Source organism: Montipora foliosa, chromosome 13, assembly GCF_036669935.1.
Source record: "Montipora foliosa isolate CH-2021 chromosome 13, ASM3666993v2, whole genome shotgun sequence".
NCBI classification, from domain to species: domain Eukaryota; kingdom Metazoa; phylum Cnidaria; class Anthozoa; order Scleractinia; family Acroporidae; genus Montipora; species Montipora foliosa.
The window spans coordinates 40,583,083-40,598,082 of record NC_090881.1 but is presented as its reverse complement, the minus strand read 5'-3'; positions in this window follow the sequence as shown (position 1 = coordinate 40,598,082).

The following is a 15,000-nucleotide window of genomic DNA, read 5'->3' as shown; positions in this document are numbered from 1 at the left end:
ACATTCGAAACGTCAGCTTCTATAATCCCTGTATGGTGGTCAATTTACATTGTCAACTCCGTTTATAAAACCAAAAATTTTTGCGTTTGAAAAAGTCTGATATCTTCGTACAAAGCCTACGAACAAAAGTCAACGTCTAACTTTATTACCTCTCGGGTATTTTGTTAATTTGAACCGGTAAGAAGCAGCTTTTGGTTGCTCCGAGCAGCGAAATGGATCGGCCCGTCTGCTAAGTTACGGACTACGGTGTACGGGTCTGCGAGAGGAAAGCTCGATCGTGTTGCTTGTCAAGGTTGTATAAATGGCGCTGTCATCGGACGTTGTTGCGTAACGAAAGGCCGTTTTGTCGCAAGTTGAATCCTTAATTGAAGAAGCAGTTCCTCGGTGAATATAGGAAGAGATTGGAAGAACACTGTCAAGGCATCTTAGGATTTTATCCGCTTCGCAAAGCAACGGTTCTGTGTGAAATGAGTGATTGATGACTTAACTGGAACCAGTTTCACTACCTTAAGGACCTTTTTATTACAAGGGTTATCACTACAACACTGTATCACATAACAGCAATGTTATGGTACCATATGAAACACTAATTATTGCTTAAAAAGATGCGCCCACTATTGTGACGAAATAGGTTACCATGGCAACATTAAAACTCTCAATATTTCATCTTTACTTTCTTATATCTCAAAAATGAACTTGGTGACCTCAATTTGTTATTTTAGCCAAAGGTGACATTTTCCTGGGCTTTATAACGTGATAAAACCGTGCGGGATGTTGGGAGAACTCGAGAAAAGCCTGTAATTCACGACCCGAAGGCGAGTGATTTACAGGCTTTTCGAGAGTTCTCCCAACATCCCAAGGGATTTTGGCCTGTTATAGGCCCAGGAAAATGTCATCTATTGCTCTTACGACATATTTAGTTAGAAAAAATTAAAGAAATATCAATAGGTTTCGTTTTCTTCAAACTTGATCAAGATCTTTATTCTCTCCAGAGGTGACATATATCAAAAGCAACCAATCAAAAATCACGATCACATCGAAATCCGCTTGGCTTGAAGTCCGTTGAATCGCGCCGATGAGTCATAGCTTCCTGAATGAAAATATTTCTTCTTGAAAATCCGCGAAACTTTGTCTAAAATATAATACTTTTTACCAAATGGATTATTTAAATAGAGGAAAAGCAACTGGCGAAAGATCAATCGTAAATATTTACTGGTGAAAAGTAATGTTATGAACAATGCGAATGGAACAAGAAGTAAACAAGTGGCTGCAAGAGGTGGCCGTTGCAGACATTGTTGTGGAGTTTATAACCGGATTTAGTTGACACTGAAATTGGCTGCTTTCTGAGTTCTGTACTCCCTCATCATCTCTTAGGGCCACTGATAATACGTCGCTGCATCTTCAGAGCTTTTGCACTGATGGCTGGTGATGGTAGCTTTACAGGCTTCCCTCGCATGGCGATAATAAGGCCGTTTATACGAGAGAAAATAAGCCGCGGCGTACACAATACGCTAAAGGAACTATTTATATGAGTATAAACTCCCAGGCCAGGATAAGCCGCGGGTTGAGAAAGCCGTGAACGAAGATTTTGTACCATTTATACGGGGTGTTTGCGTACGGTGAAGGGCCAATGCAACTGCGTCCAAAAGCGATCGCACGGGCCGAAATCCCGGGATGACTCGTTTGGTACGACGCTCCAGTGCCGGTGTCTGGAGGTACTGCGTTTTTCTCTCTTGTTCAAACATTCCCTCAGCGCATGCGGAAATGTTCTGGATCTTCGATACCTAGACTACCGAAAAAAATTAACATGCTGTTTTTTTTTTTTTTTTAACCAGCAATTGACATTTCAGTTGATTTCATAGCCATAAACGTAACGTACGAACCGTGCGTGTCTGGTCTTGTCTCAGACAGAGGCGAGAGATGGTTTCATGCAGACTGGGACGCCTCAAATGCTCTGTTGTAAACGTGGCGTAAACGTGAAGTTGTCTCTCTGGTCTTTCTGTGGACAAATTCCAGGACCTACTGACACAATCTGGGCAAGTTTTGAAAGCTAAAACCTTCAATCGATGCGTTATTTTGCTGGTAGGTCTGGGTGGCCCGACACTTATGAAAAAAACTATGAAATGAGAATCGGGAGTCTTCCCTTGTCATGGAATGGCAGAATTACCCAGAGTTCTTTTTGGGCATGAGCGAGGCAACTTAAGAAGCACGAGACTGGCCCTCATCGGATCAGAGGAAACGATTTCTAGCCAGATGCTCAGGAGTAGGCCTGGTGTGTGCTGTTAACATAGAGTCTGGATTCAGTTCTGAACAAGTTTTCATCATAGAAAATTCGCGAGAAAGTTGTGCTTTCATTTCGCTGTAATCTAGCTCGTGTCAAAGAAACATTATAATGTAAAAAAGAGAATAACGAGATTTCTATTTGCAGATCACCTGTCCTCTTACCACTTTAGTCAAACTCTACATCTCTATGCAATAAGCGCATTGAAAACCTTCTTATGCATGATCTTCGCGGAAATTACATTCTGTCCCTCAATAAACCTAAAACAACCAGTTATGGTCTTAGTTTTTTTTCTAACGTATCAGCTAAGTTGCGAAATGCGCTACCTGATTTTAAGCGCAACCACTGAGTATACTGGTTTTAAAAGAGAATCGAGAGTCGCATTTTGTACAGCAGCTTTTCTTGTTCATTAACATATTTTTTAATATTGTGTATTTAGTTATGTAACTGTATATGCTTTGTATTTTAGCTGTAAATGTAATGTCTCGAAGATATTAGCTCTTGTAGTTATTCTAAAATTCGAGATGAAAGTATGTATGTTACCTTTGGCAGGGCGCGTGCGCACACTTTGTAATCTGCGATTCCAGTGCTTACCATATGGCAGATAAAATGACTTGTCTCTTGAATATCTAAGCCATCGAATTCTTACGTTTAATTGACAAGGGCGGTTTGGAGCTGTGAGTAGGCGTGGGACATATCTCTCCTTCAATGCCGTACCGGGAGGCAAGGTCGGTAGCAGAAATCAGTGAAGTGCCAACTGCGTCCAAAAGCGATCGCACGGGCCGAAATCCCGGGATGACTCGTTTGGTACGACGCTCCAGCGTCGGTGTCTTTTTTTGGAGGAACTGCCTTTTTCTCTCTTGTTCAAACATTCCGTCAGCGAATGCGCAAATGTTCTGGCTCTTCGATACCTAGACTACCAAAAAAATTAACATGCTGGTTTTTTTGTTTTTGTTTTTTTCACCAGCAATTGACATTTCAGTTGATTCTACAGGCATATACGTATCGTAACAACCGAGCTTGTCTGGTCTTCTCGAGACAGAGGTCAGAGATGGTTTTATGCAGACCGTGACCCCTAAAATGCTCTGTTGTAAACATGGCGGTTCACGAGTGAAGTTGTCTCTCTGGCCTTTCTGCGGACGAATTCCAGGACCTACCGATACAATTTGGGCAAGTTTGGAAATCTTAAAACTTCAGTCGGTGCTGTATTTTGCTGGTAGGACTGGGTGACCCGACACATTAAAAAAAATAATAATAAAATAAGTATCGGGAGGCTTCCTTTGTCATGGAATGGCAGAATAACCCAGAATTCTTTTCGAGCAGAAACGAGGTATCTTGACAAGCACGAGACTGGCCCTCATTGAATGGCTAAAGCGCGGCCGGAGAAAAAAGTAGTGAGAAGAAGATCTCTATCCAGTTACTAAGGCGTAGCTCTGGTGTGTGCTGTTGACGTAGGACTTTTGATTTCTTATTATAGAAAATTCGCGACAAATGAGTGGGTTTTTTTTCGCTTTTATCCTCGTAGCAAATTTCTTGTCTCTTTTCTTTTCTCAAAGAAACGGTATAATGTAAATAAGAGAATACGGAGATTTACATTTATAAAATTCCTGTCCTCTCAAACTTTTCATCTATATGCAATAAGCGCAATTGTTTTTTTTATAGGTGTCGGGTCACCCAGTCCTACCAGGAAAATACAGCACCGAATGAAGTTTTTACCTTCAAAAACTTTTCCAAATTGTATCGGTAGGTCCTAGAATTCGTCCACAGAAAGGCCTGAGAGACAACGTCACTCGTGAACCGCCATGTTTACAACAGAGCATTTTAGGCGTCCCAGTCTGCACGAAACCATCTTTGACCTCTGTCTCTAGATTACCAGACAAGCTCAGTTGTTACGTTACCTTTATGCCTGTTGAATCAACTGAAATCTCAATTCCTTGTAAAAACGTAACCAGCACAGAATGAAATGATGTCTTGCTAGTGGGAAGACCCCAATGCGAGATCAACATTCCTTAAATAATCAACGTTAAAATGGCCAAACTCGTGTGGAAAACTGATTCTTGTGTTGTTTTCTTTTTTTTCCTTTATATTTTATTTTTATAAAGTGTTTTAATTCTCTGTAAAGAAGTTATATGTTTTTGGAAAGCTTATTTTCTTAGCTTTACAATCAGTGACGCATTGCTTTCCCTCTACTATTGATCTCAGGCGTCCTTTCAAGTGGCTTTTTGTTTTTCACCCCGCTCCACACACCGTTGAGGTCGCTCTGCGGTTTGAAAAATGCTGATCACGTGATCAAAAATTATTGCTCGCGAGTGGCAAAAGTTCAACCTGGCGCCAAATGAAATGGCGACCGTTTAGTTTAAGACTCTTTTACGGGGATGGATTCGATCGGTTTAAAATGTATCGAATGCCAAAGATATCCCTTGAGTTTACAAGCTTTGAACACTTTATCAATACAGTCTTGATGATCAGCGAGAAAATGCTTCATGAACACCGAACATAGACCCCGGGTCAGCCAGGAGAAGCAGCAATGATGTTCTGGATTATCCCCTCTGGTAGATGCCGTAAATCTGATAAAATGACCGAAACTTCACGGTTTTTTTTTGCGTTTACTTCTTGCCTGTTCTTCAAGTATTGATGACATTCCTGTGTAAATACCAGTTGCCTTGCGTTTCGACTGCCGGTTTTCTTGTGGGACACACAAGGGTATTGTTACTGTTCAATAAATGTTTAACTTAGTTATTGCCTTTAGTTTCAATAACGTATTATTGATACCCTAGGAAAAATATACAAGGCTATACACGGCATAGCCCGGGCCCTTTATATATCCAGGACCTTGTTCAGGTGAAATCGCAGGGTGCGTATAATTTGCGTTCCTCCAGAGCAGTTTTACTGGATCCACCTTCTATAAGAACTAAGGTCACCCTTGGTGACAGAGCATTTCAGGTCGCTGCACCTAAGCTATGGAACTCTCTGCCGTCTGAGCTACGTTTGATCAATAATATTGATATTTTTAAGCGCCATCTGAAAACGTATCTCTTTAAAGTAGCTTTAGATTAATTTCTATTTGGTATTTTTAGGTATTGATTTTCTTTGTCCTTTTTTTGAATAAGTACTCATCTCTAGCTTTGTATTTCTAGAAGATTTTTAACTTTCTTTTTTTTTTATAATTTTAGGATATTTTTAAATTCATTACATGTAATGCGCATTTGATCATTTCTCTATGGATTTATGCACAATAGAAGTATTAAATTAAATTAAATTAAATATGCATTGCAAGTAATTTCAAATTTTATTATCCAATTTCATTTAGCTAAATAAAATTGTTGTTGTTGTTGTTGTTGTTGTTGTGACAACATCTCATGGGCTATGGTGCTCCCCCTGTACCACTTGGTTTTGAAGAAGAAACCAATAGTAATCAGCTCTGATAATGATACTATTCGAGCTCTTCATCCCCATGGGAACAATCAGCAAATGGGCAAAACTTGTAAATGAGGATACCTTTGCTGAGCGACCTGAATGGTTTGATTGGCTATGGACACAATAATGACACAGTGATTTAACGTTTCCTTTAAAAATTTTATTCACGTAAATGACTACGACTCAGGCGCACAAACCATTAAGCTTTTTATAGATCATAATACTCTTTACTAAAACCATAACTCTGAAACACAAGGGTTATGACTGAAATTAACGTCACAAAGATATGAAGCGCTTTTATCTAACTCACTTGCAGGAAACTCGTGAATAACAAAAACAATTTTTAAAAAATGTCAGTTTACAGAAATCTCCACCCTAACAGCAAATTGACGATCATCTCTTGGTTACAAAAGCCTTCAGGAGAACTTGAATGTAAAAAAAGACAAAGCGATGCATTCTTTTGTCGCAAAAGTACGACACCACCATTTTCGATGTCAAAGTGTCACTTTCTTGTGCAAATTTTGAAGGCTTTTCTTTTCTTGGAAAGGTTGCTTTCATAAAAATCCGTTGCAAAACTTCAGCAGGAAGAACTTTGGGGATAAAAGATTACACAAAATGGAAACAGCCCATTAACATCTTCGTCTAGCGCGAAGGCCGAACAATTCAATATGGCGGAGCAACACGATAGCCCGAAATCGTACCGCAACTTGCTTCGCGGAAACCATCAAATTTACATCCGAAATATTGAACACATTCATCACTTGTTTTGAAAAATTAACAGCGTCATGTTTCGTCAGCGTGAAGGTTTCTTTTAAAAATTTGAATGATATACTACATGGTATGCTCTAGATTAACTTAACAGCGTTAGAATATACCGTTGCATAAATAGCTTCCCTTAAAAACGCTACATTTTAAATAAGCATGTTTTAAGTAGCATTAAAAGATGGTAAGCTCTGAGCTAACCAATATATATTATTGAAATCCATATACCTATAAATACCTACGAATATAGTGTACACATGTGCTTCAGGTGACTTCCTTAAATTATCTTTAACATAGGTTGCCCAATTTCTAAGGGGAAGAGGTATTGCAGAGGGAATAATTGCCAAGTTTCAAGCTGAAAAGGTGTGCTTGGTGTGCTTTCATACTGTGCTAACATTGCGGGTAGCTCCGTCTGAAATGATCTACAGTTGGTATGGGATTTAACGGAGCCAAAACCAATGAGATTTAACAATTAGACCCGTAGCCCCCAAAGGCTACGGGTCAATAGCCCATGAGGCGAAGCCGAATGACCTGTTGACCCGTGAACCTTGAGGGCGAAGGGTCTAATTGTTTTAGTATCACCAAACTAGTCGGACGGAAAAGGCAACAATAAAGTTAGCAAATGCAAGTTAAAGAAATATTTATTTGGGAATAAAACGAAAGAAAGCCTTCACGCTTTTCGCTACTCCAGGACTATTGCTAATAGTCCTCTCGTAGCGTATCCAATTAAAAAGCAGGATTTGAATTATTCCACTAGTTGGGTGATACTAATTAATAATCGGTATCACCATTAGTGATAGGAGCTGGAGCAAAACTATAATTGTGGAATTACACACGTTAGGCATCCTACTGATGAACAGTTACAACTTTTCATAGAATTTGCTCTAGCACCTATCACGGATGGTTTGTCTGCATGGGATAGTGTTAATCATTTTCCTGATGATACCCTCCCAACGCTTAGTGGCTGATACTTCACCAGCAAAGCCTGGATGAGGCAGCCTCTCCATTGATTAAGCAGGGCATTACTTAACGTGAAAGTTCTAAAAAGAGGGGGACATTGGGGGGTACCCAATACCGCAATAACGCAATACCGCAAGAAAAATTGGGAAATACCGAAATACCGTGTCGAAAATAGACGAAATACCGATACCGCGTTTAGATCCCTCTATAATAGGTCACGCTTACTTTAAGTTGCATCCATGTAGCGTGTTTATTTATCGCAAGCACGTATACATATGTCCCTGTATTTTGGTTGTTTTGGTAGTTCGTCGGTGAAGTTTTTCACAACTAGTTTGCTATTTTTCACGAAAGAAAAACTGCATTTGTTCAACCTTCTGGTTGGTGAATGCAAAACAAAAAGCGTGGAGTGAAGTGTGAGGTCTTATAATGAATAAAAATCCTCTTACCTTAAACTGGTTTCCTAGTTTTCCGTTACGTTTTAGTACAATAAACGATTATCGAAACGAATAACTCTTCCAAATCGAGATCGTGCACCAAGGAGGAAGTTTGCTGAGCTTCCGATTTCCCCTTGAAGCATTGGCGCACTTTCGTCAGCAGTTTCCTCAATTTCCTCGTCACTACTACCTTGACGACCTTGACGATTTTCGAAGGATGACACAACAAAAGCAACCGTACATTACATAAATTCGTGTCAAACGTGAAAGGCCGATTTTATTTCCCGTGAATTGTGAAAGGACCAATTTATTTTGCGTTAAGCACCCTTTACGACCTTTACTGGCCACCCTCGACAAGGTCAGCGCACGCAAAGCCTTTACGGACATTATAAACCATTTTGAGCTTGATATTGAGTCTTGTACAGGAAGCCACCCCAACAGCTATAAACTCCCATATATTTTACCGTGCGCGAAAACAAAAAGAACCTCCCACGCGCTCAGCTAGTACCAGTTTCCATAATTAAATGTGGGACTATTCTGAGACTTCTGAGGTTAATTTGTCTAGGGTCGTCAAGCTATCGTTCATCCTGCATAACAAATGAAACAAACTTACCAAATCTTCTCTCGCCACTTCACAAGGCGTTTTCGCCTTTCGCAACAGCGCATCGAAACTTATTCTTCTTGCGATACTGTTCGCCCCCCTTGCCTTCTTCTTAAAAAAAGCCATACAGTCAATAATGACGTCGTCATCTGGAGCAGCCTCAGCCATTCCGAGAAAAGACCAGAAAACTTGAGAAGACCTCGAAGACCTCGAATTACCGGTTTTCAGATCAAAAAGTCGGGTCAGGTAACTCAGCAGAAACGGGGCTCATTGTCATTGGATGCTAAAACAATCACATTGTAGACTTACTTTCAGAAACTGTGTAATCATTTACCATTATGATGAAACCTTAATGGATCTTTACATACTTTTTAAATTTATAGCTTATTTCTTGACCTTTATAGCTTACTGTGTTTTGTTTTGCATAGTGTATTGACCTGTATGAGGTCTATGAGACAGGAGAGGACAAATAAATAGTACCGCAAAATACCTTGAAAGACCTTCTTTTACCGCCAACCAAAATTATGACAAACCGCATACCGCCGGGCTGGAAGATACCGCAAATACCGCACGTAAAAAATTAAATAACCGAAATACCGCATGAAAAAAAGCTCAATAACGCAATACTGTAAACCCCAATGTCCTCCTCAATAAAGACTTTGGTCGCGTCCTTTCGACCGGGTACATCGACAACAATGTCATTTACGCACAACCGAAATGCACTGTTTCCGGTGAAAGGGCAAATGATTGACAGGATAGCACAGTTTTGACTGCCGGGTATGTACTTTAAGTAGGGTTATTAAACTGTATCATAAAGTGCATAAATTATATAAAAGAGGTATATCAGCATATATAGGCACCTATAGCAAAGTACATACATGTATATCCATCCATGCCCATATATCTCTCTGTATACCCATGTATTTCCATGTATATCCATGTATTCCCATGTATGTCCATGTATACACATGTATACCCATGTATCTCTCTGTATACCCATGTATTTCCATGTATATCTATGTATTCCCATGTATGTCCATGTATACACATGTATACCCATGTTTGCCCATCTGTATCCATGTACAGCCATGTATATCCATGTATACCGTGTATACCCACATACAGGCATGGATATCCATGTACAACCATGTATATCGATGTATGCCCATGCATATCCATGTATACCCCTGTATATTCATGTATTATCATGTATATCCATGTACAGCCATGTATATCCATGTATTTCCATGGAAAGGCATGTATCTCCATGTATACCTATGTATATCAATGCACAGCCATGTATATCCATGTATGCCTATGTGTATCCATATATACCCATGTATATCAATATACAGCCATGTATATCCATGTATACCCGTGTATATCCACATACAGGCATGTATATCCATGTACAACCATGTATATCCATGTATGCCCATGCATATCCATGTACAGCCATGTATATCCATGTATATCCATATACACCCGTACATATCATGTATACCTATGTATACCCATCTATTATCGTGTATATCTATGTACAGCCATGAATATCCAGGTATACCCGTGCATATCCACATACAGGCATGTATATCCATGTACAACCATGTATATCCATGTATGCCCATGAATATCCATGTATACCCGTGTATATTCATGTATTATCATGTATATCCATGTACAGCCATGTATATCCATGTATTTCCATGTAAAGGCATGTATCTCCATGTATACCTATGTATATCAATGCACAGCCGTGTATATCCATGTATGCCTATGTGTATCCATATACACCCATGTATATCCATGCATATCCATGTATACCCATGTGCTTCCATGTATACCCATGTTCAGCCATGTATATCCATGTATATCCATGTACAGCCACGTATATCCAGGTATATCCATGTACAGCCATGTATATCCATGTATATCCATGTACACCCGTACATATCATGTATACCTATGTATACCCATCTATTATCGTGTATATCTATGTACAGCCATGAATATCCATGTATACCCGTGCATATCCACATACAGGCAAGTATATCCATGTACAACCATGTATATCCATGTGTGCCCATGCATATCCATTTATACCCGTGTATATTCATGTATTATCATGTATATCCATGTACAACCATTTATATCCATGTATATCCATGTACAGCCATGAATATCCATGTATATCCAGTACACCCGTGTATATCCATGTATACCTATGTAAACCCATGTATTATAGTGTATATCCATGTACAGCCATGTATATCTATGTATACCCGTGCATATCTACATACAGGCATGTATATCCATGTACAACCATGTATATCCATGTATGCCCATGCATATCCATGTATACCCGTGTATATTCATGTATTATCATGTTATCCATGTACAGCCATGTATATCCATGTATTTCGATGTAAAGGCATGTATCTCCATGTATACTTATGCATATCAATGCACAGCCATGTATATCCATGTATGCCTATGTGTATCCATGTATACTAATGTATACTCATGTATGCCCATCTACAGCCATGTATGTCCATGTCTATCCATGTACAGCCATGTATATCCATGTACACCCGTCTATATCCATGAATATCCATATACAGACATGTATGTCCATGTATACCTATGTATACCCATGTATTATAATGGATATCCATGTACAGCCATGTATATCCATGTATACCCATGTACAGCCATGTATATCCATGTATATCCATGTACAGCCATGTATATCCATGTATATCCATGTACACCCGCGTATATCCATGAATATCCATATACAGCCATGTATGTCCATGTATACCTATGTATACCCATATATTATCGTGTATATCCATGTACAGCCATGTATACCATGTATACCCATGCATCTCTATGTATATCCATGTATACCCATGCATCTCTATGTATACCCATGTATATCCATGTGTGCCCATGTACAGCCATGTATGTCCATGTATACCTATGGATGGGTATACATATATTATCGTGTATATCCATGTACAGCCATGTATATCCATGTATACCCGTGTATATCCACATACAGGCATGTATATCCATGTACAACCATGTATATCCATGTATGCCCATGCATATCCATGAATACCCGTGTATATTCATGTATTATCATGTATATCCATGTACAGCCATGTATATCCATGTATTTCCATGTAAAGGCATGCATCTTCTTGTATACCTATGTATATCAATGCACAGCCCTGTATATCCATGTATGCCTATGTGTATCCCTATATACCCATGTATATCCATGTATATCCATGTATATCCATGTATACCCATGTATATCAATGTACACCCATGTATAACCATGTCCATGTATTCACATATTACAGCCATGAACATCCATGTATACCCATGTATATCCATGTACACCCATGTATAACCATGTCCATGTATTCACATATCAAAGCCATGAATATCCATGTATACCCTTGTTTATCCATGTACACCCATGTATAACCATGTGCTTCCATCTATATCCATGTATACCCATGTATGTCCATGTTTCCCTATGTATACCCATGTATATCCATGTATACCCATGTTTATCCATGTACATCCATGTACACCCATGTATAACCATGTGCTTCCATGTATATCCAGGTATATCCATGTTTCCCTATGTATACCCATGTATATCTATGTATACTCATGTATATCCATGTATACTAATGAATAATCATCTATACCCTTGTATATCCGTGTATTTCCATGTATACCCATATATATCCACGTATGCCCATTTATATCCGTGTATATCCCTCGTATAGCCATGTACGTTTATGTATACACATGTATATCCATGTATATCCACGTATACTCATGTACAGCCATGTATATCCATTTACAGCCATGTTTATCCATGTATTATCATTTATATCCATGTACAGCCATGTAGATCCATATATACCCATGTATGTCCATGTAAAGCCATGTATGTGCTATGTATATCAATGCACACCCATGTATATCCATGTATACCTATTTATACCTATTTACAGCCATGTATATCCATGTACAGACAGGTATATCAATGTATACCTATGTATATCCATGTGTCCTATGTATATCCATGTATATCCATGTATATCCACGTATGCCCATTTATATCCATGTATGGCCATGTATATCCATGTATGCCCACGTATAGTCATGTATGTCCATGTATTCATATATATATATCCATGTATACCCATGTATATCCATGTAAAGCCATGTATATCCATGTACAGCCATGTATATCCATGTATACCCATGTCTATCCATGTACATCCATGTATAACCATGTGCATCCATGTATAACCATGTACAGCCATGTACACCCATATATGCCTATGTATATCCATATATACCGATGTATACCCATGTATATCCTTTTCTGTCCATGTACAGCCACGTATATCCTTGTACAGCCATGTATATCTATGCATGCTTATGTATACAATGTATATTCATGTAAAGCCTTAAGCCATTTATACCCATGGATACCCATTTATATTCATGCACAGCCATGCGCGTTCATCCCTACGCAATTGCTAAAATTGCGTTCATAACTGCGAGGATCATAGTTTCACTTGATTTCACATCCGCAGTTCACCATATGATTCATTTCATATATCATTTCATAGTCAACAACTGTTTGCATAAGAATGATGTGGTAGCCTTTGAGATCCACGAAGTCGTCATGGTCGGTCGGTGGGGCAATTACAATAATATGAGTACCGTCTATCGTATCAGCACACATTGGAAATCCCCATCTGTCTTTGTAAATGCGCATGACTTCTTTAAAATATTCTCCTTTAGGTAACGTGATAAACCGCGACTTCAGTTTGTTGACAATTGCAGCAGACACTTTAACGCAAGTGCAAACAAAAGGTGGAGATACACCAAACAAATTTGCAATCGTGCGCTATTCTGCTGATGATGCTAAGTACGACAGCAGAATTCGCAATCGGAGCTTTGGAGACACGGCTCGATCAACGCATTCTCGTATCTTATTTTTGTTTGTTTCCAGATTTATTCCTTGTGCTTTGCTGCATTGAGAGAAGATTCTACTCTTGCTCATTCTCGCGCTTTTGCTGGTATATTTTGTTGTTTTTCAGACGGCATGATAAATACATCTTATTCGATGGTTTAACATATAATACGAGCGGATATTTTGAGAGTTGCAAAGCATTTTGCGAGCAGTGAGCAAAATGTCCGCGAGTATTAGCCCATCCTCCTTTTTTTTTTCGTTTAGCGTCAAATGCGTTTCCTGAGCAGTCTCGGAATCGGAGTCCCGCTACCCCAGCATCATAGCTGGATGAGGGGCGCTGATTTCTTAGCAAGAAAGGGGTTTGAGGTTTCAAATGGACCATGGACAAATCTAGAGACCATCATTCTCTATGTTGTAACCGAGGTAATAGAAGACTCCGGCGTTCCCTCAACCTCACTTAATATTGCAGATTTGTTTAATTTTGTTGTGTCCTCTGAAAAGATGAAAGAAATAGGTTTGGCTGTAACGTACAAACCGTTTTCTAGCATAGCTGGAAAATTGTCTCACTTGAACGATAAACACTTCTTGTCCGAGTCACTTATGGACAGTTCTTAGTATGATATCTGTAAATAGAGAGCCATCCATCCAGGTCTTTACAATCGTATGACAAAGCCTTCCTTGTTTACAGAAATAATTCTTTTCAGTGAGAAACTTCAAAATTTAAACTTCATGTATTCCGATTAAAAAAAGTTCCGCGTGCACACTATACTAAATACATATTACAATTCCTGTAATACTTGTCTCTATCCCTCACTGTTACCGGCTTAATAAAAGACATGAAGAAAGTACTCGATTCTGATTGGCTAAACAATGCAGTTCAAGCGTAACACTATGCAAATTACAAATGGAAATTCTGCATCCTAATTCGCTAATAAACAGTAGGGTTTGGTAAAAACCAATAGAATCTTTGGTTTTGAAATCAAAAGCGAGCCCTGGATATAATTAAAGAGTCATCAAATGATTTTTCTCGTGCAATTTGGAATAAACAAGCATTTGTTACTTTTTTCAAATACTACAAATTGCACTAACCCTATGGCCTAGTGCAATCTTCCTCGTCTTCGCAAAAGTTTACTCGTGCTTATCTATTCCAAATTGCACGAGAGGTGTGATTAACAAAACTAATTTGAGGTCTGGTAATGTAAGACGCTAACTGAATATACTTCTGGTATGCAGAAACAATCCCTTTTTTGTGGCGATGAATGTAAGGTTATGACAAAGGATGTGTTTTAATTATGGAATTGGAAAGGGCGCTGAAGCTGTGGAAATGAAATATTATTCAAACATATTGTTCTTGTTGATTACTCCTGCTGTAATGTTCGTGACATTTTTATGGTCGAGTAATAAGTATATACTTAAGTAAAATGCAGTTACATTTCTTGTATGTCTAATGCATGTATCCCTGCGCAAATAGACGCACCCACATGTATACCTTACCTTTTTTCCATTCCCAGCACTCCGTATAGCTCCCTTC